We start from the raw sequence: 17,120 nt of genomic DNA, 5'->3' as shown, positions 1-17,120 counted from the left end.
TGTGCATCAGACCTGTGCTTACTTAGCCTCTTTCTTCCTACCAGAGCCCCCGCAGTTTTTGAAGAGGATAGAAAACATTAGCTCCCTCCGAGGGGGCACAGTTGTGTTTCAGGCTGCCATTAAAGGCTCATTGCCCATCACTGTGTCCTGGCTGAAAGACAATGATGAAGTTATTGAAGATAACAATATCAAAATGACCTTTGTGAACAATATTGCCACTCTTCTGGTGAGGTCTATTGAGCTGAAACACCATGGGAAATACTTCTGTCAGGCTAAAAATGAGGCAGGAATTCAGAGGTGTTCTGCTCTGTTGACTGTCAAAGGTTGGTCTAGTCTCTGAGTGCTTGCAGTGATCTAAGACAGTTGTGACTTTTACAAATGCCCTTAACACACTCCTCTATCTCCCTTTTCGCAACAGAGCCTGCTACGATTGTGGACAAGGCCGTGTCAATAGATGTGACTGAGGGAGACCCAGCAACCTTGCAGTGTAAATTTTCAGGAACTAAAAATATTACAGCCAAGTGGTTCAAAGATGGCAAGGAACTGACTTTAGGCCCAAAATATAAGATCAGCATTACGGATACTGTCTCAGTCCTAAAGGTGCTGCATACAGAAAAGAAAGATAGTGGGGAATACATATTTGAGGTTCACAATGATGTTGGGAGCAGTAGCTGTTCTGCCAGCATTAACGTCCTAGGTGTGTATGGGCTGTCTTTTAATACTGTTTTTACAGACATATTGTCTTCTCCCGAGATGAGATCTACCACAACTGTAGCTGAATTTAATACTTTGTCTTTTTACTCTGTCTTGGATAGATCTCATTATACCACCTAAATTCACCAAAAAGCTCAAGAAAATGGACAGCATTAAAGGATCTTTCGTCCACCTAGAGTGCATAGTGTCTGGTTCACATCCTATAAGCATCCAGTGGTATAAGGACAGCCAAGAGATAACAGCAAGTGATAAGCACAAATACTCTTTCCATGATAATACTGCCTTCCTGGAAATCAATAATCTAGAAGGCACGGACAGTGGCTCCTACACCTGTGAGGCAACAAATAAGGCAGGAAGCAACCAATGCAGTGGTTTCTTAACAGTCAAAGGTTTGAGATCTTTCTTCTCTCTCTAGTGTTAGGCCTCTAATTCATAACTTTGAAGTTCTTCTGTCTCACAGTAATCCTCTTTCTTCTTTTTTACATGTTATAGAACCGCCATATTTTGTGGAAAAACCCCAGTCTCAAGAGGTTGTGCCCAATGCTAGGGTTCAGTTCAAAGCGTTGGTGAAAGGCTCTACTCCTCTACAGATAAAGTGGTTTAAAGACGGCCAAGAGCTCCTTTCTGGAGCCAATTGCTCTGTCTGGAAAGATGACACTTCTAGTGTGCTGGAGCTCTTCTCAGCTAGGACTTCTGATTCTGGGAACTATACTTGTCAGATAAGCAATGATGTGGGGACAGCAACTTGCAAAGCAGCTCTGTTTGTGAAAGGTGTGCAACCCAATGTTCTCATCTTTTTGCTTCTGATTTTTCCTTGTAATGTGTGTGAAGGAGGGAGAAAATCCCTATATTTCTCCAAACTACTTTCATTATTATAAAGCTTCACCTTTTCTGTCCATCTTCTAGAGCCCCCCAAGTTTATTCAGATGCCAACTCCTGTAATAGCTTTGCGTGAAGGACAGTCCACCATTTTCGAGTGCCAGGTAGTAGGCACGCCAGAAATCCACATCACCTGGTACCTGGATGGGAATGAAGTGACTGACCGAGCTAAGTATGGCATCTCCTTCATAGACGGTTTAGCCACTTTGAAAGTCACTAAAGCCAGAGTGTTGGATAGTGGGATTTATGTCTGCGAAGCCCGCAATGACGCAGGCACTGAGAGCTGCAGCATCGAGCTGAAAGTGAAAGGTTGGTTGTGACCATCTTGCCCTCACCTAGCCACACCATGTAGTGGGCATGATGGAATGGAGATATCTTTTCTCCTCTCATCCTCTCAGGTTACTCTCCACCTTCTCCCTGTTTCTCTTTATAGAGCCTCCAACATTTGTTCGGGAGTTGAGACCCACTGAGGTGGTGAAGGGTATGGAGGCCACACTCGAGTGTGAGGTGACTGGTACTCCTCCATTTGAGGTGAAATGGCTGAAGAACAATAAGGAAATGTTTAGCAGCAAGAAATATGCCATCTCGGCCAAAGAATCAGTGTTTACTCTTAATGTGACTAACTGTGATGACTCGGATGTTGGTGAATATCAATGCATTATATCAAATGAAGGAGGGAGCTGTTCTTGTAGCACAAGGCTCAGCTTGAAAGGTCAGCCCCCTAGGAAGCGTACCCCAAACATTCAGTGCCCTAGTTATAGTGTAATAACTTGGATGACCTTATATGATCTCTTTTTTCCCCTTCTCCCTTTATATGGCTTCTCCTCCAAATCACTAACAAAACCACACTACAGAACCACCGTCCTTTGTCAAGAAGCTGGAGAACGTCACTAGCGTTTTGAAGGGTTCTGCATTCTTCCAGTGCGTTGTAGCAGGTGCTCAGCCCTTATCTGTGTCATGGATAAAAGATGACAAAATACTGGAAGAAGACAAGTACCACCATATTACCTTTGAGAATGGTGTGGCCACACTGCAACTCACCAACGTTGACCTCAGCCACAGAGGGAGGTACACCTGCCAGGCAAAGAATGAATCTGGAATTGAGAAGTGCTTTGCTTTGCTTTTTGTACAAGGTGTGTAGCCCCTTTGAGCTCATCCTGAAGGAGTACTAGGGAAGTCAGGCTCCTTCTTTGTAGCTAATTGCCATTTTTGTACATTTTGTACCTCAGAGCCTGCACGGATCATAGAAAAGGCTAAATCACTTAAAGTCACTGAAAGAGACCCTGTGACTTTGGAGTGCACTGTGGAGGGGACACCAGAACTTCGAATAAGATGGTACAAAGATGGCAAACAGCTCCTTCCCAGCAGATACTACACGATGAGTTTTGAAAACAATGTGGCCAGTTTCAGGATTGAGCCTGTATCAAAGGAGGATAGTGGTACATATGGTTTTAAGGTTGAAAATGACTTTGGAAGTAGCACCTGCGAAGCTGTTCTGACTGTGCTAGGTTTGTACTGTCATTTGCCAAATTTGCCAGTCTAGCCGTGAGGAGATAAAAGAAAATCTGTGTTTGTGAAAGGCAAGCAGGAAGGTAATCTGTACGCTTTTTCCATTTTTTTGTGTTGGACAGATCAATCAATTCCTCCCTCTTTTATCAAAAAGCTAACCAAAAAGGATACTGTTCTGGGCTCTTCTATCCGAATGGAGTGCAAAGTCTCTGGGTCACTCCCTATTACTGCAAAATGGTTTAAGGATGGAAAAGAAATAATGGACAGCGCAAAATGTAGAAGCCTGTGCCACGAGAACACCATGTCACTCGAGATTGCAAATCTAGAACTGGCAGACACAGCAAATTATACATGCAATGTCTCCAATGTTGCTGGAAGCGATTCTTGCAGTGCTGTCTTGACAGTGAAAGGTTTGAAACTCTTTGATCATTTCTTCTTATCTGTGATAGATGCTGGGAAAGGACTCTAAATCTTCAGCTAACATAGTCTTACACCTTTTTAATATTAACACTGAAATCTTACTGTCTCCATTTTCTTATTGTGAATCTTTATCCTCTTAAGTTTACAGTGTCTCTACTTCCTTCAGTTAACTCATTTTTCTTCATTATTAGGCATTTCTGTGGTAACTGAATATTTCTTTTCTTTAAAAAACACAGAGCCACCAAGCTTCTTAGTAAAACCTGAAAGCCAGCAAGTCATCCCAGATTCCACAGTGGAGTTCAAGACCACACTAAAAGGAACACCACCTTTTACAGTAAAGTGGTTCAAAGAAGATTTAGAACTTGTATCTGGACCAACTTGCTTCATTGGGATCGAAGGGTCGACTGGGTTCTTAACCCTCTATTCAGTGGATACTTCTAGGAGTGGACACTACACTTGCCACGTTTCAAATGATGTTGGCAGTGACTCTTGCACTACAACCTTGATGGTAACAGGTGTGCGCTCTTTCTCATTGTGGTGCCATATTTTTGCCCATTTCTTTTCTTTTCTTTTCTTTTATTTTCTTTTTACTGAGTCCATCCACCTCTGTGCTCTTTGAAATATGACCAAAGGAACTCCCTACTCTGTGTTTGCAACTTGTGTTTATTTGACTTGTTCTTTTCCCTTCTTGTTCCTTTTCAATATTAATTCAGACCTCCTGACCCCACTTTTCTGGTTTTTTAGAACCTCCCAAGTTTACTAAGAAGCTAGAGGCTGCAAAAGTAGTCAAGCAGGGTGACTCAGCCCGGCTTGAGTGCAAAGTAAGTGGATCTCCAGAAATGAAAGTAGTGTGGTTCAGAAATGACCATGAAATTGTTGCCAGTGAAAAATTCCGGACCTCATTCATTGACTCTGTGGCCGTGCTTGAAATGAATTATCTCAGCACTGAGGAGAGTGGTGACTATATCTGTGAAGCTCACAACCCTGCCGGCAAGGCCAGCTGCAGCACCAAAGTTACAGTGAAAGGTTAGCAGTTCTCTTTTTTCTGACTACATCCTGTTAATATCCTGTTAATTTCCCCTGATGGTTTCTTTTGCTCAGTAATCCACAGGAACATAAGATTAGTTCAGGGACTGCCTTTTTCTTCATGTCCTGTTTGTTTCTTGAAGTCCCCATTCCCCTTTTGCTAGAGCCTAAACAAAAAAGTTGTTGTCCTTAGGCAGGTGTTTTCTAAGCTAGCTGTTCCTCCACTCCATGACTGCCAAGATCCAAGACATGTTGTAGTGGGATCTGTTCTATCATGAAGCATTGGTAGAATAGTCTGAAATTTGAATAAAAAAACAGACCCAAACTCTGAGTAGTGTCATATACTGATCCTCATCTGAGACCACTACCTGCTAAAAGGGACCAGTATCCTCTCTGCCTCGGGTCACCTCTTCAGTTTACCTTTGCTACAGCAATGCTAAGAGGCCTGGTGCTGGTTGCTCACCTCCCTGCAAGGTAGTCAGAGAGCATTTCATGGTGTGCCCAGAAAATGAGGAAAGTCCTTTCCCATTCTATTGATTTTCCCAGCAGTCTTGTTGTGGAAAACTGGTATCAGTAAACTGTATTTTAGCCAAATAACTCCGGATTCCTTTCTAAAAATGCTTTTTTCTTCCATTGGTAGAACCTCCTGTCTTTAGCAGGAAGCCTTCTCCAGTAGACATGCTCAAAGGGACTGAGGTTAGCCTGGAATGTGAGATTTCAGGAACACCGCCATTTGACGTTACCTGGTACAAAGACAGGAGACAAATCCGCAGTAGTAAGAAATACAAGGTTACAGCCAAAAACTACCATACAAGCGTTCACATTCTTAATGTCGAAGCTGCAGATGTTGGTGAATATCAGTGCAAAGCTCAGAACGACGTAGGAAGTGACACTTGTTTTTGCACTGTGAAGTTGAAAGGTAAGATATCAGCATGTATGCATTCTGCAGTGCTCCCAATGGCACTGCATTGCTCTTCTCTTATGCAAAAACTCTGTTTACTTCAACTGCATATTTCTTGTCCAGAACCACCAAAATTCCTGACAAAAATAAACAGTGTGACTGTTGTGGTTGGCGAACCAATAGAGTTACAAGCAAGAGTGGAGGGCTCCCAACCCATATCTGTGCAATGGCTTAAAGACAAGGAGGAAGTCATTAGAGAAAGTGAAAACACAAGGATCACCTTTGTGGAGAACATTGCAACTTTACAACTCACACGCACGGAGACAAGCAGTGCTGGAAAATATGTATGTCAGATTAGAAATGACGCTGGAAGTCGCGAGTGCATGGCTACCTTAACTGTTCTAGGTTGGTAACAAACACAAGTTCTTAAAAGATCTTCTTAAGTTAGGAACTTGGTGATTTAGTGTCAGCTGCATGCTTTGCTTATGACTCTTGAGCAGAACAACCAAAACAGATAATCCTTGTACTCCCAGAAAGCAGTAGTCAGGAATTATTTCTAGTCATCCAGTAATAAGAGTGAAAGGAACCACAGGCCCCTACTCTGTTTTGGGATCTAGTTGACTACAGTCCCATCTTCTACTCAGGTCTCCTTAGAGTGGATCAGACAGGTGCATTTCACTCCAAGGAATTCCAAAATATCTTTATGTCATTTTGGAGAGTATGAATCTCCAGGCCAGGGTAGCATAAAAGGCGGGAAAATGGAGCTGAAAACATTGCTCAGCCCAACAAACAGAGATATCCTTACTATCAAATGTGTAAGTCCTATCTTATAGTGCTATGACACCTGCAGCGACTACAGGTCAAATCAGGTTTTCACCATACGTGTTGCCTATCTCTCCTTCTAGAGCCTGCAGTCATTGTAGAGAAAGCAGAACCAATGAGAGTTACTATAGGAGATTCCTGTACTTTGGAGTGCAAAGTAGCAGGCACACCAGAGCTTTCCACTGGGTGGTTCAAGGATGGAAAAGAGCTGACCAGCAGCCACAAATACAGAATTACTTTCCTCAACAAAGTATCTACACTTAAAATTATGGATGCAGAAAAGGAAGATGGCGGATTGTACACTTTTGCCGTGCAGAACGATGTGGGGAAAAGCAGTTGCACAGCCTCAGTTGATGTTTTAGGTTGGTTGGGCAGTCTTCTATCTTTTATGAAAAATTCCTTTTGGCTGTTTTCTCTTTCTTTTCCTCCAGTCTTTCCTTCTTTTTCTTTCTAACTGTGAATATATTATATTTTCTTATGCAGATCGAATCATTCCTCCTTCTTTCACAAGAAAGCTAAAGGAAACTCCTTGTGTCCTGGGTTCCTCAGCGCTGCTGGAGTGTAAAGTGTCGGGTTCACCCCCTATTTCTGTTGTCTGGTTCCAAAATGGACTTAAGTTAGTCAGTAGCGATAAGCATCAAATCTCCTTTTCAGATAACCTATGTATTTTAGAAGTGAATTCACTTAGCTCCTCAGATACTGGAACTTACACCTGTAAAGCTACCAACATAGCTGGTTCAGATGAATGCAGTGCTGCATTGACTGTGCAAGGTCAGTATACGACAGTCAACAAATTCTCTGAGCTATTCTTTCCTCTTTTTCTCTTGAAAATGCTTATAGTCTTTTGTAAGAATATTGTGGGGAAATTATGCACTGGAAAGTAAAGATATTGTTCTTCATCTTCAGGTGGTGTGTAGAAACACCAAGGTTATTCTGTAGCAACCTGTCTTCATCTCTCTTTTTCTCTTGTGTGTTTAGAACCACCTTCTTTTGAGAGGACACCTGAGCCTCTGGATGTCTTGCCAGGCACAAGCATCACTTTTACAGGTGTTATCAGAGGAACCCCTCCTTTTAAGGTGAACTGGTTTAGAGGGGCCAATGAACTTGTGCCAGGGGATAAATGCAATATCTACTTGGAGGACTCTGTTGTGGAGCTGGAGTTATTCGATGTTTCTCCTCTCCAAAGTGGAGACTACACTTGCCTAGTAACTAATGATGCTGGCAGGGCAAGTTGTACAACACACCTTATAGTAAAAGGTTTGTAGAGATTGCAGCTCTCTATTTACTCTAAGATATTGTTCCCTTCCCTCCACTTGTAATGTTGTGCTCAACACTTGTGGCTTCTTACCATTCATTAGAGCCAGCTGTCTTTGTGAAGAAACTGAGTGATCAATATGTGGAGCCTGGCAAGCCCATCATCCTGGAGGGCACTTACACAGGCAGCCTGCCCATCTCTGTGACATGGACGAAGAATGGCCACACTGTCACTCAGTCTAAGAAGTGTAGCATAACCACCACAGAAAAGTCCTGCATCCTGGAGATTCTTGAGAGCACCAAAGAGGATGCAGGGGAATACACTTGCCATGTTGAAAATGAGGCAGGAAGAGATGTCTGTGAGGCTGTAGTCTCTACCCTAGGTGTGTGTTCCCTTTGCTTCTTTTTCTTGCTTATTCTTTCCAATGTGTGCTTTCCAAGATCTGGCACTATTAATGAGCTTGTCTAATTGCTTTTCTTTTTTAGAACCTCCCTATTTTGTTACACATTTGGAACCTCTTGAGGTGTCGGTTGGGGATTACACAACACTGCAATGTCACGTTGCTGGAACACCAGAAATTACTGTGTCTTGGTACAAAGGCGATACAAAACTCAGGTCTACTCCTGAGTACAAAGTGTTCTTTAAAGACAATGTTGCTACACTCATTTTCAACAAAATAGTTAGCAGTGACAGTGGAGAATATATCTGCAAGGCAGAAAACAGTGTAGGAACTGCATCTACAAAGGCTCTCTTAACAGTTCAAGGTGATGATTTTATATTAGCTTGCTCCAAACGTTTTTTTAGTGCTTTTTCTCTTGCAAAACTATCAAAAACCATTGCTTCCTGGGACATATTTATCTTTTACTTGGTTTATTCCAGAGCGTAAACGACCACCTTCCTTCGCAAGAAAATTAAAGGACATTGAGCACCCCGTTGGCTTACCCCTTAAATTTATGTGTCGACTCAATGGCTCAGAGCCTATTACTGTGACCTGGCATAAAGATGGCGTGCCACTAAGTGACGACCACAATGTGCACATGTCCTTTGTAGATAATGTTGCAGTGTTGCAACTGATGCAAACTGAGATGAATCATACTGGACAGTACTCCTGCACAGCCACCAATGCTGTGGGCACTGCAACCTCTACTGCTAGGCTAACAGTGGCAGGTGTGTTGGCTGGCAAAGCTTTTGCCTGGATTGCAGGCTCCCTTTTCCCTTTTCATATATGCAGTGGTATTTGTGTGTTGGATGAACTTTTGCATGAGGTATATTATATTGTTTTCTTGTGTTTCTAGAACCCAAGCAAGCTCCTATCTTTGATATCAAACCAGAATCTATTGATGTGCCATTTGGAGAAAGTGCTGACTTTGAATGCCATGTTATTGGAGCTCAACCAATACACATCACCTGGTCCAAGGATGGTCGAGAGATTCGAACTGGAGGAAACTTCAATATTACATTTGTAGCCAATACAGCTCACCTTCGAGTGCTCAGAGTGGGCAAAGGAGATGCTGGCCAATACACTTGCCAAGCTAGTAATGAAATTGGGAAAGATTTTTGCTCAGCTAAACTTAGTGTCAAAGGTATTGAGATTAAGACATCTTCATTCATACATTTTCTTTGTCTTAGGTAAATTTAAGAGGCTTCTTTGTAACTGAGTCTCATTCTCCACCATTTCCAGTTTGGAAATACATAGAAAGTAGCTTTTTAGAAAGCAGACACTGTACAATGAGGTGAATCTTCCCTCCTGACAAACTGCATGGCAGTGGAAGCCTCATGTGCCTGTAAAATCTCTAAGGGACCACGTTTCTGAGGTCTCCTTGTAGGGCTGTTTGGAGACTTGCTTATGGTACTCTCCCTGCTGTTTTCGTTATCATGAGTATTGAAACTGCATTTACAGTGGTATTCATACGTAGCAATTACTATGTGGGAAACTATGCATCACTAATGGAAAGCATATATCACAATATGGTAAAACATCTTGCCTTTGTAGGCAGTAGGCCAGCATCAGTATCTCTTTCAGCTTTACTAAATGTTTCAATTTGGGTTCTGAATTGCTGATTTAATCTAGACTATGAATCAGCTAAGTTCTTCACATGGCAATATGCTTTAAAGATGTATAAGCAAGTGAAATTGTCCTTACCATGTTTCTGCTGCACCTGGAGAAGGGTCTTGGGGGCAAATGGTGTTGTCAAAGCTTTCATGTCAGCCTGGGGACATTTTCAAAGGTAATAGCAAAATTTCCCTTGTCTGGAGCAGTCATCCTTCACATATTTTTACAGCTATGAGCAGTCGGATCCAGTGTAGGTGGAACCTGGATCTAGTTGTTGTCTTTGCCTGCTTTTCTCCTTCTTGTGTTTTTCTTTGTGAGGAAATGCAGGTTGGAAGTAGATCCAGCTGCAGCAAACTCACTTTGTTGCACCCTAAGACTCTTGTGCACCCCATGACTCTTGCTTAGCACTGTGGTTTTCTCTTGGCAAACAGGCACACTGTTACTCTCTATGCACTCGTTTTGTTCTGCAGAACCTCCCAAGTTCGTCAAGAAACCTGAAGCTTTGCGGTTCGTGAAGCAGGGGGACACAGTTCAAATCGAATGTAAAATCAGTGGCACACCAGAGATCAGGACTGTGTGGTACAAGAACGATCAGGGACTTCAGGCGAGCGACAGGCTCCACATGTCCTTTGTAGACTCCACGGCGGTGCTAACCATCTTGGGTGCCAGCATGGAAGACACCGGCGATTACATATGTGAAGCCCATAATTCTGCTGGCACTGCCAGCTGCAGCACTTCGGTCACAGTGAAAGGTTAGCAGGAGTGCTCCGCACACCACCTGGCCCACTCCCGACTGCATGCTCCCCTAGAGAGTCAGCTGCTGCTGTGGAAGTCAGTGGCTGCTGGGACAGCATCTCCCCAGCTGCTCTTATGTTCAAATGACGCTGTGGGTAAGCATTGGAGGCCAGGCAGGAAATGGTGGTGGGTGCTCAGCGCTGTGCAGCCACTCCATTGCCTCCCTGTTTAAGTCAAGTGCAGGCTGAGTAAGGCAAGGTTGTCAAGTCACAAGGGAAGAATGGAACAGGTGGAGCCCCAGCCGTTGCAAGGGAGCTGGACAGAGTTTGCAGCCATCCCTCTGCCTCCTTTTTATACACACCGATCCTGACAGGAATGAAACCTAAGGAGGAGGAGGGGGCTGTGGTGCTCAGCGTCATTGATGGAAGTTTGCCTGACTGGAAAGAGGCGGGGAAGGTTGGAATATGGCCCTAGAGAGAAGGGAGAGAGTAGCTCTTGGGTAGGGGTGAGCGCAGCAGTGGATCCGGAGGTTGAGTCAAGTGTGTTAGGCTGGACAGCCACACGGTGACTCCAAACAGGTGCAGAGGTGTCACATTTTCTGCCCTTGGAATTCTGAGTGCAGGGATGACTTGCTGGGAACTGCCAGGGCATTTTTCGGAGGTGAGGCCACATATCTGGAGGCTAAATATGGTTTTACAAGAATAAGTGTAGGCCCCCTTCCTGAATGTTGCCTGCTGCTGCTATCCAGAAACATACTGGGGAAGCACACTTACACATCCTGATGTGATTCTTTTTTATAGAACCACCTGTTTTTAGCAAGGTTCCAAGCCCTGTGGATATTCTTAAAGGCTCAGATGTTATCCTCCAGTGTGAGATAGCAGGAACTCCACCTTTTGAGGTAGCTTGGTTCAAGGACCGGAGGCAGGTCAGGAGCAGCAAGAAATTCAAGGTGACAGCAAAGCACTCCATTGCTAGCCTTCACATTCTCAATCTGGAAGCTCAAGATACTGGAGAATATCAATGCAAAGCCATGAACGAGGTGGGAAGTGACACCTGCACCTGCCCAGTGAAATTCAAAGGTTTGTAAGCTAGGGGATCAACAGCACCAGTTCCTTCTTTTCCTCCTGTCTGTCTCTTCTTCAAGCAGGAATGCGTGATTAATTCTCCTCTGCCTTGTTTTCACCATCAGAGCCTCCACGATTTGCAAAGAAGCTGAGTGACACTGCAATCTTCGTTGGGGAGCCAACATCCCTACAGGCAGTGGTGGAAGGATCCCCACCAATTTCTGTTGTCTGGCTCAAGGACAAGGGTGAAGTTATTAGGGAGAGCGAAAATGTCCAAATGTGGTTTATGGACAACATTGCAACTCTTGAGATTGCCAGTGCAGCAGGAGCTGATGTTGGGAAGTACATCTGCCAAATCAAAAATGATGCTGGCATGCGGGAATGCTCTGCCTTTTTGCAAGTGCTAGGTGGGTATAGCCTGCCCACAAGTATTATTTCTTGTCTCTTGCACGGTTGCCTCTCCCAGCCTTTCTTTGCTGCTTTTATCTTGTGCTCACTATTTTGCGGGTGGATTTCCTGATAACATGCTGTCCCTTCCCTTCCTGATTCAGAACCAGCAGTCATCTTAGAGAAGACCGAGCCCATCACAGTGATGGCTGGAAACCCATTCACCTTGGAGTGCAAAGTAGGAGGGACACCTGAACTTATCACTAAGTGGTACAAAGATGGCAGGGAACTAAGGAGCGATCGCAAATACCAAATTACCTTTTTAAACAATGTATCTACACTGAAAGTCTTTTCTGCAGAGATGGGAGATGGGGGCTTGTATACGTTTGAAGTGCAAAATGAGGTGGGAGACAGCAGCTGCATTTCTTCAGTTGATGTTTCAGGTCAGCAGTCTTTGTTGTTCACATTTGTCTTTAAACACATTTTTTTTCTCCTTGCTTTCCACTGAAAAAAACAGCATTTTTCTTACTAGTCTTCTGCCTTATCCTCCTTAGATCGCCTTGTCCCTCCTTCGTTTTCAAGAAAGTTAAAGGAAACAAGTGGGGTGCTGGGATCATCAGTCCTGCTGGAGTGTAAAGTGTCTGGCACATCTCCCATATCTGTGGCCTGGTTTCAGGATGGGAATGAGATCGTTAGCGGAGAAAAATATGAAATCTCGTTCTTGGATAACATTTGTGCTTTGAAGCTGAATGCCCTGGATGCCACAGATACAGGGCCATATACCTGCGTGGCAGCCAATGTGGCTGGGTCTGATGAATGCAGTGCCTTCTTGACCGTGCAAGGTCAGCTTCTTCTTCAAAATGATTCTTCCCTCTTCTCTTCCTGTGTTCTGGTTTTCCATGGTTTCTTTTTCTTGATTTTTTCCATTTTCTCCCTCCCTTTCTCCCTCCCTTCCTCTTTTTACTCCACACCCGCATTAGTTCCCACCTCCTGCAGGAACTCTCCTAATAATGTCTTTCCTTCTCTTCTCTTCTTTGTGTGACACCTTAGAACCACCTTCTTTTGTGAAAACACCGGACCCCCTGGAAGTTTTGCCTGGCTCAAGTGTGACATTCACGAGCTACATCAAGGGCAGCACCCCACTCAAAGTGAGCTGGTTCCGAGGCATCAGGGAACTGGTGCCAGACAGCACCTGCTCCATCTCTTTGGATGAGTCTGTGACACAGCTGCAGCTGTATAATGTGGAGCCAGGCCACAGTGGAGACTATGCGTGCGTGGTCACTAACGATGCTGGCAGTGCCTCGTGCACTACTCACCTCTTTGTGAAAGGTGTGTGTGTGTGTTTGTGCATGTGCACATGCACATATGTCTGTCTCTTCTTGTGCATTGGGCCTGCAGCCCTGCCACAATGGTCCCTCTCACTACTGACATATGCCTCTCCACAGAGCCTGCAGTCTTTGTGAAGAAATTAAGTGATTTCAGTGTGGAGCAGGGAAAGTCCATCGTGCTGGAAAGCAGCTACATGGGCACACCTCCCATCTCCGTAACCTGGAAAAGAAATGGCACACCTATTGCTCAGTCTCCACGCTGCAGTGTTACAACTACTGACAAATCTGGCATCCTCGAAATCTTCAACAGCACCAAGAGCGATGAAGGCGAATACACCTGTGAGGTTGCAAACGAGGCTGGTGGGGATGTCTGTCACAGCCTTGTGTCCATCCTAGGTGCGCGTCACCCCTGATCCCTCCAAGGCAGCCAAGTGGTGTTCTGCTTCTGCTCACTGTGCTCTTTTCTTCCCTAGAACCGCCCTATTTTCTCACACACCTGGACCGTGTGGAGGTGAAAGTCGGCGAGCCCTTGATCTTAAAATGCCAGATTGGTGGTGCACCGGAAATCAAGGTGTCTTGGTACAAAGATGACACCAAGCTCAGATCAACACAGGCTTACAAAATGCACTTCAAGAATAATGTGGCAACACTGGCATTCTCCATGGTGGAAGATAGTGACATTGGAGAATATGTCTGCAAAGCAGAAAACAGCGTTGGCTTCGCTACCTCCACAGCTTTGCTTGTTGTTAAAGGTGATGGATTGAAGCCACTCTCAGTTTGTAGGAACTCTGTTGTTTATTGAAAGGGGTTCTTATTAATGTCAGTGCTAATTAATTCTGGGTTGATAGGATGGCTTCCTACTTACAGCGGTGATTATTATTATTTTTCAGAACGTAAACTTCCCCCAACATTTGCCAGGAAACTGAAGGATATTCAGGAGACAGTTGGCGCCCCAGTGACATTTGATTGCCGCATAAATGGCTCAGAACCTATCCAGGTGTCTTGGTACAAGGATGGGGCTCTCTTAAGTGACAGTGATAACATGCAATCAACCTTCTTAAATAATGTCGCGACTCTCCAGATCTTGCAAACCAGCATGGCTCACTGTGGCCAGTATACTTGCTCAGCCCAAAATGCTCTGGGAACTGCATCTTCTAGTGCCAAGCTCATCCTTACAGGTTTGTACCTCACTTTCAAACAAACATCTTTTGTAGTTCTTTACTCTTTTATTCCTTTTACCCTTTCCCTGCTCTCCCCATTGCATGACTGTAATGGAGTCTGCATGTGACATGGTGAGGTGTATGGTGAGGAGAGATCAGCGGTGAGCTCTGCCATGCTCTCCTCTTTGCAGAACATCTACAACCTCCCTTCTTTGACATCAAGCCGGTATCTGTCGATGTGGCACTGGGGGAGAGCGCTACCTTTAAGTGCCATGTGACTGGCTCTGCTCCCCTGAGGATTACGTGGACCAGAGACAACAGAGAGGTCCGACCAGGTGGCAACTACAAGATAACACTGGTGGAAAACACAGCCAGCTTGACGGTCCTAAAAGTGGGTAAAGGGGATGCTGGACTTTACATGTGTACTGCCAGCAACAGTGTTGGAAAGGACGCGTGCGCAGCTCAGCTGGTTGTACAAGGTATTGCTTTTCTTCTTTGCCAGACTGACACCCAGAAAACACAACCCCAGATAGTACAGACGTGTTTGTGTTTGGGACTATCTTTACAAGACGACACACAGAGAACTCTTATTTCATTTAAATATTAATTTAATTTATAAATACTTACCCTTTTTCTTTTGTTGTAGCTGGGTGGTTTGTCTTATCAAAGGGCTCTTTTCATCTAAATGTTAACTCTGTCTTTGTACCCCATTGCACCTCTAAGAACAACCCTGTTGTACAGCAAAATTTCTGTCTTCTTTAAACTCTTCCTCCAAAAGTGCAGGGGAGGAATTTTAACTGAGAGAGACAAGTTCACTTATGAGGTTTTAATTTACTGTTACCGAGTCTGTAGCTCCTGCAAATATTTTTACTCTTTCAGAGCCTGAAAATACAGAAAATTGCTGTTCTAGATGGTAAAAATTGGAGGATCTAAGTGCAGACTTGGTAACAAATATCTGTTCCGCCAACACACTGCTTCTGCCCTTAGTGTGCGGATCTTATGATTTGTACAGATCTAAATTTATTACTGGTATAAATGACATTTGTACATAAGCGTAATTTCCTTAATGTAGGCGAGAACCTTAGATTTATTTATAGCTGTTCCGAATATCTCATTCCTATTGACTTTATAGAAGGACAAACAGAAAATACACCTCTTAAATGAGTCATGAACTTGAATGCCCCTGTTGTTTCAGGGCCCTCATATTCTTTTTCTCTGTGTGAATTTAGGGGAGAAAAAAGCATTTTAAGAGTAAATACACTGACTTCTACTCTCTGCAACAGATAACATGAGATCTGCATCACCCCTAGAAAAATTTTGTAATAAGTACTGGCAAAATGCATTATATATGTCTGGAGTAAATATGTATTTGTAGGGATTTTTCTTGGTGAGGTTAGGAGGAGTGTGGCAGAGAGTGTGGCAGTCCGAATTACCTGTGAATTCAGTGGCGAGTAGGGATGCTGTTTTTATCTAGTTTGACTTACTGCAACTATATTCAAGGATTGTCATAAGAAATCTAATTCCTTTTAAAGATTTCAAGCTTGCTTTCACCAGAACTGCAATTCTGTTTATTCTTAATGATAACATTACTAGTAGGTTTATTTGACTCAAGTTACTGTTCATAAAATGATTCTAGCTGGCATTATTGGGTTTTTTTAGGCTTTAATTCTTTATTCACAAAATCCTAAATACATTTTTGTATTATTTTTTTCAGGATTATTATTTCCTTTTTGATACTGAACTTACATTGGCATTCATTCAAATCCTTTAGAATTTGTACAACTTCCCAGAGCTGTAAAATTAACATTCATTGCTTCTCAGCTGGTTTCTATAGAACTTAGAAGTGCAAGTTCTCTGTGTTCATTGATTTCCATGTGTCCAGTCTGAGCAGACGCTGCCTCCCCTCTATTACATACAGAACAGATATAGCCTATTGTTTGTAGAGTCCAGGTCTTTTGATAAATTACTCTTGAACATCTCTTATTTTTTGTTAACTTTCCTGCGTTTAAATTTTATGTTTTAAATCCATTTTAACAATTGCTTTTAGATTTTAGAAACTGCTTTGCTTAACATTCTAAGCACTTACCTTACTAAAATGTACATTCTTATTTTGGAAAGAAGCGGAATTAGAGTGTGATTGCTCAGCAATTGTCACTATGCAGCCAGGTAATCAACTCTTTGTCAAAATAAAATCTGATAGTACATTATTGAGGTTGCAAGAGTCCTTGTGTTAACAAGCCATTAGCTTTTATCTTGAGAAACCCTAAGAAAATGTTGTTACTAACTTAGTATGCTCTGCAAATGCTCCACAGGTTGAAGTGAACCAGAGTAAAATAGATTTACTTTCTACACTTCACAGATAGATGCGTAAACAGGCACTTCATCCTGTTTTGTAAAGAGATTTGTCGGTCGGGCCCACATTACCACCTCTTTGTTTTACTAGTTAGATCTTTGATCCATGAGTCTTTGATCTCAAGTCTTGTGATTCTGAAACATTATTATAGTGCTTTTGATGTAAAAAGCACCCTTCCTCTCCTTACAGAACAAAATGTAACCATCTATTTTAATTTGCAGTCACAGGACGTGTAACACCGATTTCAGTAATACCAGCTATCTCATAATTTTTTCCCAGCGTGACTGTTTTGAACCTCTTTTGTTTGCTTAGCTCCTTGCACTTGTATTTCTTAAATGTGCACAGGATTCTAACTAATACACATTTATTGACTATATCTGTTGTTAATGGAATATTAAGATACAAAGCACTTGCTGTAAAGCTCAGCATGAGTATTTTTCTTGATCATAGTTCTTGGCTAAACATTTTAGATTCTTGCATTTCTAAGAGGCACATTTTATTACCTACGTAATGC

At 43.1% G+C, this 17,120-nt stretch overlaps 1 protein-coding gene across 9 annotated transcripts in view; it reads left to right on the top strand.

The window, feature by feature from the left end:
* Positions 1 to 17,120, top strand: part of TTN (titin) — a 242,512-nt gene that overhangs the window by 59,620 nt on the left and 165,772 nt on the right. The window lies entirely within an intron of this gene.

The sequence above is a fragment of the Rhea pennata genome, chromosome 6, assembly GCF_028389875.1.
Source record: "Rhea pennata isolate bPtePen1 chromosome 6, bPtePen1.pri, whole genome shotgun sequence".
NCBI classification, from domain to species: Eukaryota; Metazoa; Chordata; class Aves; order Rheiformes; family Rheidae; genus Rhea; species Rhea pennata.
Note: the sequence above shows the minus strand (reverse complement) of the source record. Positions and strands in the feature narration are given on the sequence as shown.